The sequence below is a fragment of the Calonectris borealis genome, unplaced genomic scaffold (genome assembly GCF_964195595.1).
Source record: "Calonectris borealis unplaced genomic scaffold, bCalBor7.hap1.2 HAP1_SCAFFOLD_40, whole genome shotgun sequence".
NCBI lineage: Eukaryota > Metazoa > Chordata > Aves > Procellariiformes > Procellariidae > Calonectris > Calonectris borealis.
The window spans coordinates 1140239-1164214 of NW_027441454.1; the positions used below are offsets into that span (position 1 = coordinate 1140239).

General features: G+C 61.1%; 1 pseudogene; it reads left to right on the plus strand.

Moving 5' to 3' along the window:
* LOC142076284 (scavenger receptor cysteine-rich type 1 protein M130-like) overlaps positions 1 to 23976 on the plus strand; it is a 40968-nt pseudogene that overhangs the window by 15205 nt on the left and 1787 nt on the right.

A 23976-nucleotide genomic window follows, 5' to 3' on the forward strand; every position in this document is an offset into this window, starting at 1 on the left:
CCACACCAAACCCCGTGTGTAAGGGCCACGATGGGGACAGGACACTTCAACACACCACAGGTCATGGACAAGACAGGGACAGGGCACCCCAAACCCCATGGCTGAGGGCCAAGATACGTGCAGGACACCCCCAAACCCCACAGGCCATGGACCAGAAAGGGACAGGGCACCCCAAACAACATGGCTCAGCACAAGGACACTGGCAGGATATCCCCAAACCCCACAGGCCATGGACCAGACAAAGAAAGGGCACCCCAAACCCCATGAGTCAGAGCCACGACATGAGCTGGACAAGCCCAAAACCCACAGGTCATGGACCAGACAGGGCCCCGCAACCCCAAACCCTGTGGCTCAGGGCCAGGACATGGGCAGGACATCCCCATACCCCACAGGTCATGAACCAGACAGGGACAGGGCACACCAAACCCCGTGGCTCAGCGCCAAGACACGTGCAGGACACCCCCAAACCACACAGGTCATGGACCAGAAAGGGACAGGACACCGCAACACACGTGGTCGCAGCTAGGACACTGGCAGGACACTCCCAAACCCCACAGGTCATGGACCAGACAAAGAAAGGGCACCCCAAACCCCATGGGTCAGAGCCACGACATGGGCTGGACAAGCCCAAACCCCACAGGTCATGGACCAGACAGGGACAGGTCACCTCAAACAACACGGCTCAGCGCAAGGCCAATGGCAGGATATCCCCAAACCCCACAGGTCATGGCACAGAAAGGGACAGGACACGCCAAAAAACGTGAGTTACAGCAAGGGTACTGGCAGGACACCTCCGAAACCCCACAGGACATGGACAGTCAGAGAAAGGGCACCCGAAAACATGTGGTTCACAGCTCGGGCACTGGCAAGACGTCCCCAAACCCCAAGGTCATGGACAGACATAGAAAGGGCACCCGAAACCCCATGGGTATGAGCCACGACATGGGCTGGACAAGCCCAAAACCCACAGGCCATTGACCAGACAGGGACAGGACACGTCGAACCCTGTGGGTCAGCAGAAGGATATGGGCAGGACAACCCCAAACCTCACAGGTCATGGACCAGACAGGGACATGACACCCCAAACCCCGTGTGTAAGGGCCACGATGGGGACAGGACACTTCAACACACCACAGGTCATGAAACAGACGGGGACACGGGACCCCAAACCCCATGGCTGAGGGCCAAGATACGTGCAGGACACCCCGAAACCCCACAGGCCATGGACCAGACAGGGACAGGGCACCCCAAACCCGGTGGCTCAGGGCCGAGACACGTGCAGGACACCCAAAACCCCACAGGTCATGGTCTAGACAGGCACAGGACACCCCAAACAACATGGCTCAGCACAAGGACACTGGCAGGATATCCCCAAACCCGACAGGCCATGGACCAGACAGGGACGGGCCACGCCAATACACATGGTTCGCAGCTAGGTCACTGGCAGGACACTCCCAAACCCCACAGGTCATGGACCAGACAAAGAAAGGGCACCTCAAACCTCTTCAGTTAGACCAATGAAATGGGCTGGAGAAGGCCAAACCCCAGAGGTCATGGACCAGAGAGGGACAGGGAAACAAAAACCCTGTGGGTTAGGGCCAGGGTATGAGTCTGACAGCCCCAAACCCCACAGGTCATGAATCAGACAGGGACAGTGAACCCATAACACCGTGACTCAGTTCCAGGACATAGGCAGGACATCCCCAAACCCCACAGGTCATGGACCAGACAGAGAAAGGGCACCCCAAACCCCATCGGTTAGACCAACGACATGGGCTGGACAAGCCCAAAACCCACAGGTCATGGACCAGAGAGGGACAGGGAAATCCGAATCCTGTGGGTGTGGGCCAGGACATGGTCTTGACACCCCCTAAGCCCACAGGTCATGGACCAGACGGAGACGGGCAACCCCAAAACTCGTGCGTAATGGCCACGATGAGGACAGGACACTTCAACACACCACAGGTCATGAACCAGACAGGGACAGGGCATCCAAAACGCCGTGGCTGAGGGCCTAGACACGTGCAGGACACCCCGAAACCCCACAGGCCATGGACCAGAAAGGGACAGGGCACCCCAAACCCCGTGGCTCAGCGCCAAGACACGTGCAGGACACCCAAAACTCCACAGGTCATGGTCTAGACAGGCACAGGACACCCCAAACAACATGGCTCAGCACAAGGACACTGGCAGGATATCCCCAAACCCCACAGGCCATGGACCAGACAAAGAAAGGGCACCCCAAACCCCATGGGTCAGAGCCACGACATGGGCTGGACAAGCCCAAAACCACAGGTCATGGACTAGACAAGGACAGGGAACCCAAAACCCCGTGGCTCAGGGCCAGGACATGGGCAGAACATCCCCAAACCCCAAAGATCATGGACCAGACAGGGACCCGGAACCCCAAACCCTGTGGCTCAGGGCCAGGACATGGGCAGGACATCCCCAAACCCCACAGGTCATGAACCAGACAGGGACAGGGCACCCCAAACCCCATGACTCAGTCGCAAGACATGTGCAGGACATCCCCAAACCCCACAGGTCATGGACCAGAAAGGGACAGGACACCAAAAACCCCATGGCTCAGCGCAAGGACACTGGCAGGATATCCCCAAACCCCACAGGCTATGGAATAGAAAGCGACAGGGCACTCCAAATCCCGAGGCTAAGGGCCAAGACAGATGCAGGACATCCCAAACCCCACAGGTCATGGTCTAGACAGGGACAGGAGTGCCCAAAACACGTGGGTCCCAGCTAGGACACTGGCAGGACACTCCCAAACCCCACAGGTCATGGACCAGACAAAGAAAGGGCACCCCAAACCCCATGGGTCAAAGCCACAACATGGGCTGGTCAAGCCCAAAGCCCACAGGTCATGGACCAGAGAAGGACAGGGAACACAAAACCCCGAGGCTCAGGGCCAGGACATGGGCAGGACTTCCCCAAACCGCAATGATCCTGGACCAGACAGGCTCCCGGAATCACAAACCCCAAGGGTCAGGGCAAGGATATGGGCAGGACAACCCCAAACCTCACAGGTCATGACCCAGACAGGGACGGGCCACCCCAAACCCCGTGCCTAAGGGCCACGATGGGGACAGGACACTTCAACACACCACAGGTCATGAAACACACAGGGACAGGACACCTCAAACAACATGGCTCAGCGCACGGGCACTGGCAGAATATCCCCAAACCCCACAGGCCATGGAACAGAAAGGGACAGGGCACCCCAAACCCCAAGGCTCAGAGACAAGACACGTGCAGGACATCTCCGAAACCCACAGATCATGGACCAGACAGGGACAGGACACCCCAACACACGTGGGTCGCAGCTAGGACACTGGCAGGACACACCCAAACCCCACAGGTCATGGACCAGACAAAGCAAGGGCACGCCAAACCCCATGGGTCAGAGCCACGACATGGGCTGGACACTCCCAAACCCCACAGGTCATGGACCAGAAAAAGGGGACCAGAACCAGAGAGCGACAGGAAAACCCAGACCCTGTGAGTTAGGGCCAGGACATGGGCTGGACACCCCCGAACTCCACAGGTCATGGAACAGACCTGTGGAAGCCCTGTCTGCGAACGTGGAAAACCAGGACAAAATGCCAACTTCAGAAGAAGATGTGCATGGGGACAATATGGAAAAGAGCCAAAGGGAATCCCCCAAAAAATCACGTGAGCCAGACAAACCAGCCAATCAGCCCATGAACTCCAAACTGGATTTCGAGGTGCCAAAGAGAGAGGAAGGGTGCTGGTGGGGAACTCCCTTTCCCCGTGGTTGTGGGGGATCTGACAGCTACCTGTAAGACCCCTGTGGGGTGCAGGTGGGGGCTATATAGGTTTCCTTGTCCTTAGGTTGATGACCTGATTGCATGTTTCAAAAAGCTCTGGCTGACTGAGTGAGGGGAGAAGTCAGGAGGGTGCTGGCACTTGCCCACGTCCACCTGAGCCACACCAGCCAAACCCAGTATGCTGTGTGCATGTCATGCCAAGGGATGGGGAAGGGAGTGGTGGTGGTGGATGTAAATGTACTGAATAATGTAGGACCTGAGCAGGATGCACACGGTATGGAATAAGGGGTGGAGGTTGTACTGGGTCTGGCTGGGATGAAGTGAATTTTCTTGTTAGCAGCCCCTCTGGTGCCGTGCTTTGCCTTGGTGGCCCAAACAGCTCTGATAACACACTGACATCGTAGCTATTGCTGAGCAGCGCTTGCCCAGCGTCAAGGCCTGCTCTGTTTCTCCCTCTGCCCCAACAGTGAGGGGGCTGGGGGTGGCAAGAGGCTGGGAGGGGACAAAGCCAGCACAGCTGACCCCCGAGTGACCAAAGGGATATTCCACACCACGTGATGTCATGGTCAGCAATAAAACTGGGGAGGAGGGTGTGTTCTTTGAAGTGGCCTTTACTCAGAGACTGGCTGGGCATTGATCTCCTGCTGTGAGCGATTGATTCTGCACTTATTAAACTGTCTTCATCTCGACCCAGGAGATTTCTTTTTCTCGCTTTTTTTCTTCCAGTTCCCTCCTCCATCCCACTGGTGGGGAGTGAGCAAGTGACTGGGTGGGGGCTGCCACATGGGGCCACTCCACCACGTGGGCACATAGCAAATAGGTTGGTATGTGCTTGTGAGGTCCCTGGTGCCTAAGTAGATCATAGGCCGAGAGCTGGCACATGGCTTGTGTAAGTGGTTGTGACACTACTGATACCTGAGTAGCTGATAGGCCAAGAGTAGGCACGTAGCTTGTGAGGTCACTTGTACCTTCACATCTTGTAGGCGAGTAGGTAGCAAGTAGGTGGCTTTGTGGTGGTCAGGTCACTGATGCCTGAGTAGATGATAGGCAAGAGGGAGGCACATGGCTTGGGTATGTATTTGTGATGTCGCTCTTGGCTGAATAGCTGATAGGTCAGGACCGGGTGCATGGCCTTTCTAGGTGCTTGTGAGGTCACCGGAGGCTGAGGACCTCAACAGCAAGTACACGGCAAATGGGTGTACATGTTCTTGTGAGGTCCCTGGTGCCTGAGGAGCTGATAGGGCAGGAGCAGGCACCTGGCATTGTACTGGTTTTGGCTGGGACAGAATTAACTTTCTATTTAGTGAAACAGTGAGCACGCGACTGTATGGGACTTAGCTGCTGGCCGGGGTTAAACCACGACAGGTACGTGTAGGTTGTTTTGAGGTCACTGGTGCCTGAGTAGTTGATAGGGCAGGAGCAGGCCCATGGCTTGTGTCTGTGCTTATGAGGTCACTCATGCCTGAGTAGCTCACAGGCCGGGAGTAGGCCCATGGCATGTGGAGGTGCTTATAATGTCATTGCTGCCTGAGGAGCTGATAGGGCAGGAGCAGGCCCGTAGTTTCTGTAGGTGGTATGAGGTCATTGGTGCCTGAAGAGCCGATAGGCCAGGAGCAGGCCAATATGAGAGGCGGATGCTATGACGTCATCTGTGGCTGAGCAGCAGATAAGCCATGGCATGTGTAGGTGCTTATAATGTCATTGCTGCCTGAGGAGCTGATAGGGCAGGAGCAGGCCCGTAGTTTCTGTAAGTGGTATGAGGTCATTGGTGCCTGAATAGCCCATAGGCCAGGAGCAGGCCAATATGAGAGGCGGATGCTATGACGTCATCTGTGGCTGAGCAGCAGATAAGCCATGGCATGTGTAGGTGCTTATAATGTCATTGCTGCCTGAGGAGCTGATAGGGCAGGAGCAGGCCCGTAGTTTCTGTAGGTGGTATGAGGTCATTGGTGCCTGAAGAGCCGATAGGCCAGGAGCAGGCCAATATGAGAGGCGGATGCTATGACATCATCTGTGGCTGAGTAGCAGATAGGCCACGGCATGTGTAGGTGCTTATAATGTCATTGCTGCCTGAGGAGCTGATAGGGCAGGAGCAGGCCCATAGTTTCTGTAGGTGGTATGAGGTCATTGGTGCCTGAATAGCCCATAGGCCAGGAGCAGGCCAATATGAGAGGCGGATGCTATGACATCATCTGTGGCTGAGTAACAGATAAGCCAGGGGCTGTGTAGGAGCTTGTGTTGTCACTGGTGCCTCAGTAGCTGATAGGCCAGGAGCTGGCACATAGCTTGTGTAGGTGCTTCTGATGTCACCAGAATAATATTCAGGCCATGCCCAAATGCGGCCTTTTGGAAGAACCAAGGTCAGCAGAAGTCCGTACGCCGCGCACACGTGTGACAGCGTAACTCGTACACATGGTGTCGGCAGTAGGAGGGTGTGAGGTCACCACCAGTATAACTCATGGGCACGCAGCAGTGGCAGGAGGAGGGTGGCAGCAGCCGTGGCACCGATGGCACCCCGTGGCTGTGGGGCTCGGTGCAGAGCGGCCGTGTGCTGCCACAAGGGCATCCCGGGGGATGGGAGCTGCCCGGCCCTGTGTCTGCGAGGCCGAAGGAGCAGCCCCTGCAGCCCTGGCTGGAGCAGTCGGGGTGGGGGTGGCTCGGGGGCACCCCAGGGCTGTGCCCGGGCACGGTGCCACGAGGAAACCACAGACTTCCTGCCTGGGCGCTGCGGGGGGAGCGCGGCGAGCGCCGTGAGGCCACGTGGGCTGTGGTTTGTGCACCTGCAGGCTGCGGCTCCCGATGCGCCGGCGGGGAATAACGGCCCCGTGGTGACACGCTGAGAGCCAGGGATGTGTCTGAGCCTCTGGGCTGTACGTCTGCTGCCAGGGCAGGGACGTGTCCCAGCGCTGGCTCCTGGGAGGGGTCTTCCATGGGCTCTCCAGGGAAGGAAGGGGGAGCCAGCACTGCTGGGATGAGGTTCTGGCCTGGGCCAAGGCCCATTCGCAGCTGCTGCTGCCAGCAGAGGGGGGTCTGTAGCAGGGGCAGGGGCTGTTTCCTTCCCTTCCTGACACAGACCCTGCTGCAATCCCAGCCCTCGGGTCCCCCTGGCACGGGGACGGCTGGACTCTCTCACCTTGGGCTCTTGGATGGGCCTGGCGTAGGAGATGCTCAGTGCTCCTGGTCAACACAAGAGGTTCAAGGGGTGAAAACCCCATTTCCCCCCCAACAACCTGCCCTGTCCTGTGAGGGCCCCCCACCACAGTGACGTGACACCTGCAGCAGAGCCGTCTCTCATATATGGTCACGAACGGCGCTGGAGAAGTTCATTGGAGGGCTGGGCTGTGTCGGAGGGGAGATAGCTCCCGATAATGTCTAAAAAGGTCCTGCTGCTTTGATTGGCTCCTCCTGCAGCTGGGCTGGGATCTGCAGAGATATATTGCCCTCCTGTCATCATTGTCCCCAGGAGGCCCCAGGAGCTGAGGCAGGGAGCGTGGCGCAGCAGGGATGTGCTGGCAGGGCAGGAGGCTCAGGATGGGCACAGAGGGACTCCTGTCCCCTCAGATGCTGTGGTTGCTCCTCTGGGTACAGCTGTGCAGCGGTAAGTGCCCGTTCCCTTGTCCCACAGCCCAGGGCCAGCGGGCGCCAGCATGGTCATAGGATCTGCCTGGGAATGGGTTTCTTTGAGGTGCTACTGAGCTGAGGGTCAGAAGGTGCTCGAGTCCATGGACCCTGTGCCTGCCTGTCTGGGTGGGAGAGAGAATCTCCTTTTCCAGGGCTTGGGCGTTTAGGGCAGCCTGTGCCGGGCTGGATTCATAGACCCTCGTAGACACCCTTTTGGGACCCTCTCTTCCCCAGCCGGTGGTGGCCTCTGGAGCCGGTGGCCTCTGCTGCCGGCCCAGCTGGCGATGGCAGCACCCAGAGATGCCCAGGGCACTGTCAACCTCTGGGGTGCCTGCAGGGGCTGGGCTGACAGCAGGGGCAAGGAGGGGCTGTGGGTGGGGAGATCATTGGAATCGTCTCGGTGGGAGCTCGGAAAGCCCTGGGGGTGGGGGTGGGTTTGGATGGTGCGGGGGCAGGTGGTTTGCATGGGAAGCCGGCCTGGGTACACGGGGCTGTTCAGGGGAAGAGGGGTGGGCTGGGGAAGAGCGGGTGCCCTGTGCAGGGCTGGGCACAGCGTGGAGGTGTGCGTGGGCAGGGGGTAGGTGGCCATTGGGGTGGGCAAAGGTGCCTTGTGTGGTGGGATGGCAAATGACCCAGCAGGGCCAGAACTGCACACCCCCTGCCTTGTGCAGAGCGTGGGGATAGAAGGGACCCCCGCACTGCACTGGGACAGCCTGGAGGGGAGAGGGCTCCCACCCTGGTATCTCAGACATGGCCAGGGCGTTACCCCAGACCTGCAGAGCTGGGCCTTGGCACTCTCCTGACTGGTCCCATGTTGGTGTTTGAAGGTGCTGCAGAGGTGAGGCTGGTGGATGGCGGCAGGCGCTGTGCTGGGAGAGTGGAGGTGAAACAACAGGGCCAGTGGGGGACCGTGTGTGATGACAACTGGGACATGCACGATGCGGCAGTGGTTTGTAAGCAGCTGGACTGTGGGTCTGCTGTTGGAGCTCCTCGGTACGGACACTTTGGGCCAGGATCTGGCCCCATTTGGATGGATGATGTTGGCTGTAATGGCACCGAATCTGCCCTGTCTGACTGCCCACACAGCGGATGGGGTGAAAATAACTGCGATCATGCTGAGGACGCTGGAGTGATGTGTTCAGGTAAGGGCAGAGCCTATTCCCCTTCTGTGGGGCTGGGACGGGCGAAGAGACCTGGCTTGCCCTCAGGGAGCAACAAGTGGGCACCGGAGCATTGTTCAACGTGGCCGGTCGCACTGCCGAGCTGGGACTGTCATTGCTGGTGTCCCCTGTCCCTCGGGAAAGCCCAGTGGGAACCTGCCCAAGGGTGCCCATACCCTGCCTGACCCTGCGCTGGCTCAGATTAATCCCCCACCCTGCCCTGCATTGTCTGTTGATTCCCATCTTTCTCCTCCTATTCACCCAGGACCTGTCTGGCAGTGCCAGGGGCCAGGTCCCCCCATGCAGAGGCACCAAGAGTGACTCCTGTGGCCACCCACAGTACCGGGGAGGGGCGTGAGATGGCTAGCTACTTTGGGGTTGTGCTCCCTGGCAGACACAAGTCCCTTGGCTGAATCAAAGGGGTTGCTTGGAGAGGAGGAGCGCTTGGCCTGGTCTGAGGAGCGGGGTGGCATGTGGCACCTTTCCCAGGGTCACCCCATGAGAGCCTGCCCGTGGGGACATGGCCCCGTCCAGGAGGGCTGACCTGCTGCCCAGCCTCTCATGTCTGTCCCAGCCCCTGGATGCCTTGCATTTTTGGGTTTGCCAGCATTTACTGGCACTTCCCTGTGCCTGCCCTTGCACTGGGAGCTCGTGTAAGCCCAGGGTTGCTCTCTGTCCACTCTCCTGGCCTCCGCCTGGCTGTTGTCCAGGGACATGAGCATCCAGCAGCACACTCTGGCCATGGCTGAGGACCTTTTTGCTGGGCAGGTGCCGGAGCAGGGGCTGGCACAGACACCCACTGCAGGTACAGCCTCACTCTACTTTTGCCCTGTGCCATGTCCCATCTACCAGCAGTGCCCCACAGCCCAAGACCCCCCTGGGAACAGGGCACGTTTCTGGTGGCACCAAGAGGTTCCTCATGCCTGGCCCTGAGCTCCATGGGGCAGAGCAAGCTGCAGCAGGCAACAGCGCCTGGGCTCATTTCCCTGGAGCCCAAGTGCTCTGGGAGCTGCAGTGCCCAGGGACCAGTGCCGGGCAGCCCAAGGCCTGTGGGGCAGCAGCAGTTTGTCTGAGCAGTGCCTGTGGCAGTGGGTTTGGGAGAGAAGCAAGCCCACAAGTGCTGGGCTGATTTCTGAGGAGCGGCAGGCGGGCCCTGCTCTGTTTGTGCCATCAGCACCCCCTGAGAGCCGCTGGGGTGGTCGTGGCGCTTTTTGCCTTTGGCCACCTTGGACGTGGGATGTGGTCAGGGGACTGCCAGAGGGCTGTGGGACCTCCCAGGGGTCTTTGGTTGCTCCGGGATCTGGCTGGTTGGTCAGAGGGAATAGCCCCTGCTAAGGACATATAGTGATCCATGATGGGGACCCTTGGAAAACTGTCTGTGACTCACACCTTGGTCGCAAAGGTGCCACCATGGTCTGCAGCGTCTGCTGTGTGTCTGCAATAGACACATGCCCTTGAGTGCTGTGATGGTGTAGAGAAGGGGTGCTGGGGGGCCTGGACGTGTTTGTGTCACCAACAGTCCCCCAACAGCTTCCTCTGGGATGTGCAATGGGTAAATTGGTCACAGCTTGCTTGGAGGTGATGTGGGAAAGTGGGCATTTAACTGCCAGAAAGCTCTCAGTTGTTTTGGTTTCTCCAGGATTTGTCCGGCTGGTGGAAGGGAAGAGCCGCTGCTCAGGACGTGTGGAGGTCCATGACGGGGACCAGTGGAAAACTGTCTGTGATTCCCACTTTGGTGCCAAAGCTGCTGGTGTGGTCTGCAGGGAGTTGCAGTGCGGTGTGGCCCTGCCTGTGGCTGGGCCAGCTCCCTTTGAAGAAGGGGTGGGTCCCATCTGGGCCGGAGAGCTGCAGTGTGTGGGGAATGAATCCCTCCTCGCCTCCTGCCCCAGGGGGTCCCCCAGGGACCAGCCCTGCACCCACATGAACAGCGCTGTTGTCACCTGCACACGTAAGGACTCAGGGTGGGGTGCTGAACACTGGGGTGAGCTCCAGCTTGAGGGGGGGCAGGCTGTGCCTGTGGAGACAAGGGAACTGGGGGGTGTGTTCCCACAGGCTGGCAGAGAGGTGACCTTCTGGGGGATCCCAGACAAGGGCAGGGCTGGGCTGATGCCCAAGGACAAGGAGGGGCCATGGGTTGGGAGGGCTCACTGGGACCATCATGTTGCACCGCAGGGGACACAGAAAGGCCTGAGGGTGGAGGATGTCCTGGCAGATGCCCAGGGCAGGCTGTGGTCCAGGGGAGCTCGGGGCCCTGGGCAGAAGCAGCAGTGTGTGCTTGGGGGAGTCCTGGTGGGGGCAGGTCTCTTCTCGGGGTGCTGGCTGGGGAGGAGCGGGTGCCCTGGGTGGGCATGGGCCGGGGGCAGGTTGCAGGGGGCCGTTGGGGTGGAAGGAAGGCTGGGGTGCCAAAGTCTGTGGGGCCACGAATGAGCCAGCAGGGCTGGAGCTGGGCATCCCCAGCCTTGCACAGCCCATGGAGATAGAAGGGACCCTTGCACTACCCCGGGGACAGCCTGGAGGGGAGTGGGCTCCCACCCTGGCACCTCTGACTCCACCCAGGCAGGGGTTCCCCCAGCCCCACAGTGCTGGGGGGCTCAGCGCTGTCCTGACTGGTCCTGTGTCAGTGCTTGAAGGTGCCGTGGAGGTGAGGCTGGTGGATGGCGGCAGGCGCTGTGCTGGGAGAGTGGAGGTGAAACAACAGGGCCAGTGGGGGACCGTGTGTGGTCAGTACTGGAGCATGAACGATGCGGCAGTGGTTTGTAAGCAGCTGGGCTGTGGGTCTGCTGTTGGAGCTCCTCAGTACGGACACTTTGGGCCAGGATCTGGCCCCATTTGGATGGATGATGTTGGCTGTAATGGCACCGAATCTGCCCTGTCTGACTGCCCACACAGCGGATGGGGTGAAAATAACTGCGATCATGCTGAGGACGCTGGAGTGATGTGTTCAGGTAAGGGCAGAGCCTATTCCCCTTCTGTGGGGCTGGGACGGGGGAAGAGACCTGGCTTGTCCTCAGGGAGCAACAAGTGGGCACCGGAGCATTGTTCAATGTGGCTGGTCGCACTGCCGAGCTGGGACTGTCATTGCTGGTGTCCCCTGTCCCTCGGGAAAGCCCAGTGGGAACCTGCCCAAGGGTGCCCTTACCTGCCTGACCCTGCGGTGACTCTGATTAATCCCCCACCCTGCCCTGCATTGTCTGTTGATTCCCATCTTTCTCCTCCTATTCACCCAGGACCTGTCTGGCAGTGCCAAGGGCCAGGTCCCCCCATGCAGAGGCACCAAGAGTGACTCCTGTGGCCACCCACAGTACTGGGGAGGGGCGTGAGATGGCTAGCTACTTTGGGGTTGTGCTCCCTGGCAGACACAAGTCCCTTGGCTGAATCAAAGGGGTTGCTTGGAGAGGAGGAGCGCTTGGCCTGGTCTGAGGAGCGGGGTGGCATGTGGCACCTTTCCCAGGGTCACCCCATGAGAGCCTGCCCGTGGGGACATGGCCCCGTCCAGGAGGGCTGACCTGCTGCCCAGCCTCTCATGTCTGTCCCAGCCCCTGGCTGCCTTGCACTTTTGGGTTTGCCAGCATTTACTGGCACTCCCCTGTGCCTGCCCTTGCACTGGGAGCTCGTGTAAGCCCAGGGTTGCTCTCTGTCCACTCTCCTGCCCTCCGCCTGGCTGTTGTCCAGGGACATGAGCATCCAGCAGCGCACTCTGGCCATGGCTGAGGACCTTTTTGCTGGGCAGGTGCTGGAGCAGGGGCTGGCACAGACACCCACCGCAGGTACAGCCTCACTCTACTTTTGCCCTGTGCCATGTCCCATCTACCAGCAGTGCCCCACAGCCCAAGACCCTCCTGGGAACAGGGCATGTTTCTGGTGGCACCAAGAGGTTCCTCATGGCTGGCCCTGAGCTCCATGGGGCAGAGCAATCTGCAGCAGGCAACAGCGCCTGGGCTCATTTCCCTGGAGCCCAAGTGCTCTGGGAGCTGCAGTGCCCAGGGACCAGTGCCGGGCAGCCCAAGGCCTGTGGGGCAGCAGCAGTTTGTCTGAGCAGTGCCTGTGGCAGTGGGTTTGGGAGAGAAGCAAGCCCACAAGTGCTGGGCTGATTCCTGAGGAGCGGCAGGCGGGCCCTGCTGTGTTTGTGCCATCAGCACCCCCTGAGAGCCGCTGGGGTGGTCGTGGGACTTTTTGCCTTTGGCCACCTTGGACGTGGGATGTGGTCAGGGGACTGCCAGAGGGCTGTGGGACCTCCCAGGGGTCTTTGGTTGCTCCGGGATCTGGCTGGTTGGTCAGAGGGAATAGCCCCTGCTAAGGACATATAGTGATCCATGATGGGGACCCTTGGAAAACTGTCTGTGACTCACACCTTGGTCCCAAAGGTGCCACCATGGTCTGCAGCGTCTGCTGTGTGTCTGCAATAGACACAGACCCTCTAGTGCTGTGATGGTGTAGAGAAGGGGTGCTGGGGGGCTGGACGTGTTTGTGTCACCAACAGTCCCCCAACAGCTTCCTCTGGGATGCACAATGGGTAAATTGGTCACAGCTTGCTTGGAGGTGATGTGGGAAAGTGGGCATTTAACTGCCAGAGAGCTCTCAGTTGGTTTGGTTTCTCCAGGATTTGTCCGGCTGGTAGAAGGGAAGAACCGCTGCTCAGGACGTGTGGAGGTCCATGACGGGGACCAGTGGAAAACTGTCTGTGATTCCCACTTTGGTGCCAAAGCTGCTGGTGTGGTCTGCAGGGAGTTGCAGTGCGGTGTGGCCCTGCCTGTGGCTGGGCCAGCTCCCTTTGAAGAAGGGGTGGGTCCCATCTGGGCCGGAGAGCTGCAGTGTGTGGGGAATGAATCCCTCCTCGCCTCCTGCCCCAGGGGGTCCCCCAGGGACCAGCCCTGCACCCACATGAACAGCGCGGTTGTCACCTGCACACGTAAGGACTCAGGGTGGGGTGCTGAACACTGGGGTGAGCTCCAGCTTGAGGCGGTGCAGGCTGTGCCTGTGGAGACAAGGGAACTGGGGGGTGTGTTCCCACAGGCTGGCAGAGAGGTGACCTTCTGGGGGATCCCAGACAAGGGCAGGGCTGGGCTGATGCCCAAGGACAAGGAGGGGCCATGGGCTGGGAGGGCTCACTGGGATCACCATGTTGCACCGCAGGGGACACAGAAAGGCCTGAGGGTGGAGGATGTCCTGGCAGATGCCCAGGGCAGGCTGTGGTCCAGGAGAGCTCGGGGCCCTGGGCGGAAGCAGCAGTGTGTGCTTGGGGGAGTCCTGGTGGGGGCAGGTCTCTTCTCGGGGTGCTGGCTGGGGAGGAGCGGGTGCCCTGGGTGGGCATGGGCCGGGGGCAGGTTGCAGGGGGCCGTTGGGGTGGAAGGAAAGCTGGGGTGCCAAAGTCTGTGGGGCCACGAATGAGCCAGCAGGGCTGGAGCTGGGCATCCCCAGCCTTGCACAGCCCATGGAGATAGAAGGGACCCCTGCACTACCCCGGGGACAGCCTGGAGGGGCGTGGGCTCCCACCCTGGCACCTCTGACTCCACCCGGGCAGGGGTTCCCCCAGCCCCACAGTGCTGGGGGGCTCAGCGCTGTCCTGACTGGTCCTGTGTCAGTGCTTGAAGGTGCCGTGGAGGTGAGGCTGGTGGATGGCGGCAGGCGCTGTGCTGGGAGAGTGGAGGTGAAACAACAGGGCCAGTGGGGGACCGTGTGTGGTCAGTACTGGAGCATGAACGATGCGGCAGTGGTTTGTAAGCAGCTGGGCTGTGGGTCTGCTGTTGGAGCTCCTCAGTACGGACACTTTGGGCCAGGATCTGGCCCCATTTGGATGGATGATGTTGGCTGTAATGGCACCGAATCTGCCCTGTCTGACTGCCCACACAGCGGATGGGGTGAAAATAACTGCGATCATGCTGAGGACGCTGGAGTGATGTGTTCAGGTAAGGGCAGAGCCTATTCCCCTTCTGTGGGGCTGGGACGGGGGAAGAGACCTGGCTTGTCCTCAGGGAGCAACAAGTGGGCACCGGAGCATTGTTCAATGTGGCCGGTCGCACTGCCGAGCTGGGACTGTCATTGCTGGTGTCCCCTGTCCCTCGGGAAAGCCCAGTGGGAACCTGCCCAAGGGTGCCCTTACCTGCCTGACCCTGCGGTGACTCTGATTAATCCCCCACCCTGCCCTGCATTGTCTGTTGATTCCCATCTTTCTCCTCCTATTCACCCAGGACCTGTCTGGCAGTGCCAAGGGCCAGGTCCCCCCATGCAGAGGCACCAAGAGTGACTCCTGTGGCCACCCACAGTACTGGGGAGGGGCGTGAGATGGCTAGCTACTTTGGGGTTGTGCTCCCTGGCAGACACAAGTCCCTTGGCTGAATCAAAGGGGTTGCTTGGAGAGGAGGAGCGCTTGGCCTGGTCTGAGGAGCGGGGTGGCATGTGGCACCTTTCCCAGGGTCACCCCATGAGAGCCTGCCCGTGGGGACATGGCCCCGTCCAGGAGGGCTGACCTGCTGCCCAGCCTCTCATGTCTGTCCCAGCCCCTGGCTGCCTTGCACTTTTGGGTTTGCCAGCATTTACTGGCACTCCCCTGTGCCTGCCCTTGCACTGGGAGCTCGTGTAAGCCCAGGGTTGCTCTCTGTCCACTCTCCTGCCCTCCGCCTGGCTGTTGTCCAGGGACATGAGCATCCAGCAGCGCACTCTGGCCATGGCTGAGGACCTTTTTGCTGGGCAGGTGCTGGAGCAGGGGCTGGCACAGACACCCACCGCAGGTACAGCCTCACTCTACTTTTGCCCTGTGCCATGTCCCATCTACCAGCAGTGCCCCACAGCCCAAGACCCTCCTGGGAACAGGGCACGTTTCTGGTGGCACCAAGAGGTTCCTCATGCCTGGCCCTGAGCTCCATGGGGCAGAGCAATCTGCAGCAGGCAACAGCGCCTGGGCTCATTTCCCTGGAGCCCAAGTGCTCTGGGAGCTGCAGTGCCCAGGGACCAGTGCCGGGCAGCCCAAGGCCTGTGGGCAGCAGCAGTTTGTCTGAGCAGTGCCTGTGGCAGTGGGTTTGGGAGAGAAGCAAGCCCACAAGTGCTGGGCTGATTTCTGAGGAGCGGCAGGCGGGCCCTGCTGTGTTTGTGCCATCAGCACCCCCTGAGAGCCGCTGGGGTGGTCGTGGGACTTTTTGCCTTTGGCCACCTTGGACGTGGGATGTGGTCAGGGGACTGCCAGAGGGCTGTGGGACCTCCCAGGGGTCTTTGGTTGCTCCGGGATCTGGCTGGTTGGTCAGAGGGAATAGCCCCTGCTAAGGACATATAGTGATCCATGATGGGGACCCTTGGAAAACTGTCTGTGACTCACACCTTGGTCCCAAAGGTGCCACCATGGTCTGCAGCGTCTGCTGTGTGTCTGCAATAGACACAGACCCTCTAGTGCTGTGATGGTGTAGAGAAGGGGTGCTGGGGGGCTGGACGTGTTTGTGTCACCAACAGTCCCCCAACAGCTTCCTCTGGGATGCACAATGGGTAAATTGGTCACAGCTTGCTTGGAGGTGATGTGGGAAAGTGGGCATTTAACTGCCAGAGAGCTCTCAGTTGGTTTGGTTTCTCCAGGATTTGTCCGGCTGGTAGAAGGGAAGAACCGCTGCTCAGGACGTGTGGAGGTCCATGACGAGGACCAGTGGAAAACTGTCTGTGATTCCCACTTTGGTGCCAAAGCTGCTGGTGTGGTCTGCAGGGAGTTGCAGTGCGGTGTGGCCCTGCCTGTGGCTGGGCCAGCTCCCTTTGAAGAAGGGGTGGGTCCCATCTGGGCCGGAGAGCTGCAGTGTGTGGGGAATGAATCCCTCCTCGCCTCCTGCCCCAGGGGGTCCCCCAGGGACCAGCCCTGCACCCACATGAACAGCGCGGTTGTCACCTGCACACGTAAGGACTCAGGGTGGGGTGCTGAACACTGGGGTGAGCTCCAGCTTGAGGCGGTGCAGGCTGTGCCTGTGGAGACAAGGGAACTGGGGTGTGTGTTCCCACAGGCTGGCAGAGAGGTGACCTTCTGGGGGATCCCAGACAAGGGCAGGGCTGGGCTGATGCCCAAGGACAAGGAGGGGCCATGGGCTGGGAGGGCTCACTGGGATCACCATGTTGCACCGCAGGGGACACAGAAAGGCCTGAGGGTGGAGGATGTCCTGGCAGATGCCCAGGGCAGGCTGTGGTCCAGGAGAGCTCGGGGCCCTGGGCGGAAGCAGCAGTGTGTGCTTGGGGGAGTCCTGGTGGGGGCAGGTCTCTTCTCGGGGTGCTGGCTGGGGAGGAGCGGGTGCCCTGGGTGGGCATGGGCCGGGGGCAGGTTGCAGGGGGCCGTTGGGGTGGAAGGAAAGCTGGGGTGCCAAAGTCTGTGGGGCCACGAATGAGCCAGCAGGGCTGGAGCTGGGCATCCCCAGCCTTGCACAGCCCATGGAGATAGAAGGGACCCCTGCACTACCCCGGGGACAGCCTGGAGGGGCGTGGGCTCCCACCCTGGCACCTCTGACTCCACCCGGGCAGGGGTTCCCCCAGCCCCACAGTGCTGGGGGGCTCAGCGCTGTCCTGACTGGTCCTGTGTCAGTGTTTGAAGGTGCTGCAGAGGTGAGGCTGGTGGATGGCGGCAGGCGCTGTGCTGGGAGAGTGGAGGTGAAACAACAGGGCCAGTGGGGGACCGTGTGTGGTCAGTACTGGAGCATGAACGATGCGGCAGTGGTTTGTAAGCAGCTGGGCTGTGGGTCTGCTGTTGGAGCTCCTCAGTACGGACACTTTGGGCCAGGATCTGGCCCCATTTGGATGGATGATGTTGGCTGTAATGGCACCGAATCTTCCCTGTCTGACTGCCCACACAGCGGATGGGGTGAACATAACTGCGTTCATGCTTATGACGCTGGAGTGATGTGTTCAGGTAAGGGCAGAGCCTATTCCCCTTCTGTGGGGCTGGGACGGGGGAAGAGACCTGGCTTGTCCTCAGGGAGCAACAAGTGGGCACCGGAGCATTGTTCAACGTGGCCGGTCGCACTGCCGAGCTGGGACTGTCATTGCTGGTGTCCCCTGTCCCTCGGGAAAGCCCAGTGGGAACCTGCCCAAGGGTGCCCTTACCTGCCTGACCCTGCGGTGACTCTGATTAATCCCCCACCCTGCCCTGCATTGTCTGTTGATTCCCATCTTTCTCCTCCTATTCACCCAGGACCTGTCTGGCAGTGCCAAGGGCCAGGTCCCCCCATGCAGAGGCACCAAGAGTGACTCCTGTGGCCACCCACAGTACCGGGGAGGGGCGTGAGATGGCTAGATACTGTGGGGTTGTGCTCCCTGGCAGACACAAGTCCCTTGGCTGAATCAAAGGGGTTGCTTGGAGAGGAGGAGCGCTTGGCCTGGTCTGAGGAGCGGGGTGGCATGTGGCACCTTTCCCAGGGTCACCCCATGAGAGCCTGCCCGTGGGGACATGGCCCCGTCCAGGAGGGCTGACCTGCTGCCCAGCCTCTCATGTCTGTCCCAGCCCCTGGCTGCCTTGCACTTTTGGGTTTGCCAGCATTTACTGGCACTCCCCTGTGCCTGCCCTTGCACTGGGAGCTCGTGTAAGCCCAGGGTTGCTCTCTGTCCACTCTCCTGCCCTCCGCCTGGCTGTTGTCCAGGGACATGAGCATCCAGCAGCGCACTCTGGCCATGGCTGAGGACCTTTTTGCTGGGCAGGTGCTGGAGCAGGGGCTGGCACAGACACCCACCGCAGGTACAGCCTCACTCTACTTTTGCCCTGTGCCATGTCCCATCTACCAGCAGTGCCCCACAGCCCAAGACCCCCCTGGGAACAGGGCACGTTTCTGGTGGCACCAAGAGGTTCCTCATGCCTGGCCCTGAGCTCCATGGGGCAGAGCAAGCTGCAGCAGGCAACAGCGCCTGGGCTCATTTCCCTGGAGCCCAAGTGCTCTGGGAGCTGCAGTGCCCAGGGACCAGTGCCGGGCAGCCCAAGGCCTGTGGGGCAGCAGCAGTTTGTCTGAGCAGTGCCTGTGGCAGTGGGTTTGGGAGAGAAGCAAGCCCACAAGTGCTGGGCTGATTTCTGAGGAGCGGCAGGCGGGCCCTGCTCTGTTTGTGCCATCAGCACCCCCTGAGAGCCGCTGGGGTGGTCGTGGCGCTTTTTGCCTTCGGCCAACTTGGACGCGGGATGTGGTCAGGGGACTGCCAGAGGGCTGTGGGACCTCCCAGGGGTCTTTGGTTGCTCCGGGATCTGGCTGGTTGGTCAGAGGGAATAGCCCCTGCTAAGGACATATAGTGATCCATGATGGGGACCCTTGGAAAACTGTCTGTGACTCACACCTTGGTCCCAAAGGTGCCACCATGGTCTGCAGCGTCTGCTGTGTGTCTGCAATAGACACAGACCCTCTAGTGCTGTGATGGTGTAGAGAAGGGGTGCTGGGGGGCTGGACGTGTTTGTGTTACCAACACTCCCCCAACAGCTTCCTCTGGGATGTGCAATGGGTAAATTGGTCACAGCTTGCTTGGAGGTGATGTGGGAAAGTGGGCATTTAACTGCCAGAAAGCTCTCAGGTGTTTCGGTTTCTCCAGGATTTGTCCGGCTCGTAGAAGGGAAGAGCCACTGCTCAGGACGTGTGGAGGTCCATGACGGGGACCAGTGGAAAACTGTCTGTGATTCCCACTTTGGTGCCAAAGCTGCTGGTGTGGTCTGCAGGGAGTTGCAGTGCGGTGTGGCCCTGCCTGTGGCTGGGCCAGCTCCCTTTGAAGAAGGGGTGGGTCCCATCTGGGCCGGAGAGCTGCAGTGTGTGGGGAATGAATCCCTCCTCGCCTCCTGCCCCAGGGGGTCCCCCAGGGACCAGCCCTGCACCCGCATGAACAGCGCTGTTGTCACCTGCACACGTAAGGACTCAGGGTGGGGTGCTGAACCCCAGGGTGGGAAACAGAGCAAGGACCGTGCTGGGCCGGGCACGAGGACAGAAGGGGTGATGGGCTGTCTGCAGCATGAAAATAGGGCAGAAGGAGAAGAAAGGCATGCTGTCCCGCTGGCCGCTCCGCCAGCTACCGAGGGTACAAGAGCACCGGCCCACCCTCAGTTCTCCTCCTCTGTCCCCAGAGTACACAGGGTTCAGGCTGGTGAATGGCAGCACGGCGTGTGCGGGGAGAGTGGAGGTCCAGGTGTTGGGGACCTGGGGCACCCTCTGTGCCTCCCGCTGGCATCTCTCGGATGCCCACGTTCTCTGTCGTCAACTCAACTGCGGGTTTGCTGAGTCCATTCCTGGAGGAGGGCATTTTGGGAGAGGAACCGGACCTGTCTGGAGAGACTCATTCCACTGTGACGGGACTGAAGCCCACCTGGGACAGTGCCCAGTGATCACCCTGGGGGCCTCACCCTGCTCCCATGGGAACAACGCCGCTGTCATTTGCTCAGGTGAGTGCCGGGAAAATGCTGCATTAACTCCATTTACTCCATGGCCACCCAAAGCAGGACTCCCAGAGCAGCCCCAGGCTGAATTTCTCCCTGGAGAAACCCTTGCTTCCCCAGGAGCCTTCTGGAGGGCTTTGCCTGCTCAGACTGACTGCTCTACTGTGGGAGAGCTGAGGGCTGAACAGAAGCAGGCATCTGCCCCCAGGGCAGCGCCACTGCCAGGCCTGGCCTCCTGGCTTTTCCTACTGTGGGATGAATCCAGGATGGGGCTGCGGGGCTCTGCTCCACCCCCTGGCTGCAGACAACCACATCCCACCTCTACAGAGCGCCCTGCAGAGCTTCATCCCACCACCCAGGCAGGAGCTCCTGGGTGCCTCAGCAGCAGCAGAGCTGGGTGTGAGCTGCAGAGTGGGCCCATGCTTTGCCCTCACTTCTCGTCAGCCCAAGGCTCAATCTTGTCCTGTTTGGTCAGAGAATTCCCCCTCACCCTGCTCCTGAAGGGTGCCGTGCTCCCCAGTGCCGCCAATGGCCGTGGCATCTCTGCTCTCCGCAGGGTCAGCCGGCTTTGCATCCCTGCGGCTGGTGGGTGGAGGGAGCCGGTGCGACGGGCGAGTGGAGATCTTCCAGCGCGGGACTTGGGGCAGAGTCCTGGATGACCAGTGGGATGTGCAGGAGGCCAACGTGGTGTGCCGGCAGCTGCAGTGCGGACAGGCAGAGACAGCCTACAACCCCCCAAAGCCCGAGCGAGGGACGGGCCCCGTAGGGCTGCGAGGGGTCCGGTGCGCAGGGCATGAGCCCAACCTGAGCCTCTGCAACACCTCCCTGCCCGAGAGTGCGCTGGCAGCAGGGGTTGCGGAGGACGTGGGAGTCATTTGCCGGGGTGAGCGGCACTGCCCGGGCCCCCCAGATGATGGGGTGGGTGGGCAGCCAGCCCCTGGCAGCAACTGGGGTTTCTCCCCACTGCAGGGAGCCGGCAGGTCCGGCTGGTGAACGGGGCCGGGCGCTGCGCCGGGAGAGTGGAGATCTACTACCAGGGCAGCTGGGGGACTGTCTGCGATGATGGCTGGGACCTCTCTGATGCTGCCGTCGTTTGCCAGCAGCTGGGCTGTGGAGGGGCGGTGGAGGCGGCCGGCTCCGCTCGGTTCGGGGAAGGCTCTGGGCAGATCTGGATGGGTGCCGTGAATTGCTCTGGGGCCGAAGCTGCTCTCTGGGACTGCCCTGCGGGGCCCTGGGGGCAGCACGACTGTGGGCACAAAGAGGACGCGGGAGTCATCTGCTCAGGTCTGTGCTGGGTGGTGTGGTGGGAGCCTGGTTCCCGGGGAGGCCAGGACATGGGGAGAGCCGCGCATGGCCAAGGCTGTCCCTGGCTGCCTCTAAGCTCCTGCCCGAGCCTGTCCTGCGGACCCTCAGTCCCCCTCAGGGCCCTCCCTCTGCCCCTGGGTGCAAGGGGGACGTGCTGGCCGTGCCCCTGCCTGGCTGAGGGCCTGGCGAGCGCAGAGGCGTCCCCTCTCCCACAGCCCCAGACCAGCCTCTTCCCCCTTGCTGCCTTTCCTCCCAGAGTTCATGGCCCTCAGGCTGGAGAACAGCGACGGCTGCTCCGGGCGCCTGCAGGTTTTCTACAACGGGACGTGGGGGAGCATTTGCTCCAACTCAATGACTCTCGATACGGTGTCGCTGGCATGCAAGGAGCTGGGCTGCGGGGACGGAGGATCCCTGGAAACACGCCTGCCCTATGGCAGGGTGTCTGGCCCTGCGTGGCTGGATAATGTGCAGTGTGGGGAGAAAACCAGCTCCTTCTGGCAGTGTCCCTCCACTCCCTGGCACCCGCAGTCATGCGAAGACCTGCGAGACGAGATCCACATCACCTGCAAAGGTAACTCTGAGCCACTCGGGCACCAGTGTCACCCCAGATCCTGCTCCCCGCTGGGCACAGCCAAAGGCAGAGAAAGAGCTTGGAGGGGCTTTTCCTTTCCATGTCACCCCGGTGGCACAAATGTGACCACAGCCACACACATCCAGCAGCAGTTGCCACCCAGGTTGCCAGCAGCGCCTGGTGGAGGCAGAGGCATCCCCAGGTGAGGTCTCAGAAGAGACCAGACAGGGCTCAGAAGAGCCTCCCCTCCACAGACACACTACTGCTGCTCTGTGAACCAGGGACCTTTAGGGGCTGAGCAATCAGGGTCCCCCCAGGCCTGCGCATGCCCGCTGAATGACCGGGGTTCAGTTGCTGCCGTGACAAAGATGGTACGGGGAGGCACAAGCAGAGCTCAGCCTCGCTCTCTTCTGCACCATCCCCCAACCAGCCCCTTCACTACAGTGTTTCTCTCTTCAGGGGGACGCCCAGAAAGGTCCCCAGCCCCATTGGCCCCGTGCCCCAACTCCACGAGCTGCACAGGTATTGAGCTGCTCCCCTGTGCACCCTTCTTGTCTGGCAGGGCTCTGTGGGCTGTCTCAGTGCCTTGGGAGGTCTTTGCTTTCTCCAGACAGGGAGAAGATTCGCGCCATGGGAGGCGAGGATGGGTGCTCAGGCAGAGTGGAGGTCTGGCACCGTGGCTCCTGGGGGACGGTGTGCGACGACTCCTGGGACATGCGGGATGCCGAGGTGGCGTGCAGGCAGCTGGGCTGTGGCCCCGCGCTGTCTGCCCTGAAGGAGGCTGCATTTGGGATGGGGCAAGGCCCCATCTGGCTGGAGCAGGTGGAGTGCCAGGGGACGGAGCCGTCCCTGCAGGACTGCTGGGCCCGGCCCGGGGATGGCGGTGCTTGCCGGCATAAGGAAGACGCGGCCGTACGCTGCTCAGGTGAGCGGCAGGGCTGGGACCCCTTGCTCGCGTATTGGCAGGGAGCTGGGGAAGGCCTTTCGCCCGCTTGGTGCTGGCATGGCCCCTGACCTGCCAAGAGCACGAAGGTTCCTGCAGAGTGCAGGAGCCTGGTGCCAGGTGGGGAGCAGCCGTGATGGGACTGGGTGTCCTCCGGCCACTGCCCATGGGGCCCTGCAGCCCCAGGGCTATGCCCTGGGCTGCCTGTGCCATCCTGCCTGCTGCCCAGAGCAGCGGCGCTGCACCCTGTCCCGGCCTCCCTTTCTAGCACTACCGGAGGGGCAATTTGGGTGGGATGTGCCAGGGACATCTACAGACACACACACAGTGTGTTGGGGAGGAGGCTCCCCGGTACCCACACCCCCACCCTCTCAGCCCAGCTCTCCTTTTCCTCCTCTGCAGCTACACCCAGGACAACAGCATCCCCACCCCGAGCAGGTAATTTGTCCTCCCGCTGGGGCTGGGTATCCCCGGGGCCAGGCTGTGCCCCACTGCTGGATGGAAGGGGCTTCTTGCTGGGGTGTGAAACTCCCAGGAGGAGGCACTGGGGTGGTGGTGGGGGTTGGGGAGGGTTTTAGTTTGCTCAGCAGGGTGGAAGCTTCCCCATCACTCACCCCTGGGGCTCTGCACCCACTGCTGCCGTGTGTGATGGGAGTCAGGAGTGGGGCTGCCCCCAGCTCTCCAGGCCTGGTGCTGCCCCTTCCATGTTCTCGCCCATGCAGATCCCACCCGGGGCCGTTTGAGCAGCAGCGGGAGAGTCTCAGTGCCCGTCATCATCTGCATCATCCTGGGGGCCCTCCTCTGCCTGCTCCTGGCCTTCCTGGCCGGGCAAGTGCTCCGTGCCAGGGCTGGGCGCAGAGGTGGGTCCTTCCACAGCGGTGCCAGGGGGAGAAGCCTGCTGGAAGGGCTGTGGGGTGCTGCGGGCTGTCAGGCACAGGCAGGGCTGGGGGGATGAGGCTGTGTGCTGCCATCTGCCTCATGCACCACCCCACTGACTGCCTGGCTGTGGGGCACGAGCAGCAAGGGGTGGAGAGAGCCCGGAGGCGGGGGGAGCTCGCGATGGGGCGAGCAGGGAAATGGCAGAGTGGGGATGGCCAAGGCTGGCAGCGCTCTGGGTAGTGCTGGAGGGGGCTCTGGGGCAAGGGAGAGAACAGGAGGAGCGTGAGGCAGTAGGGTCCATCTCCGTGGTGTCAGGCCCCCAGGCTGTCCCTCTGCCCAGC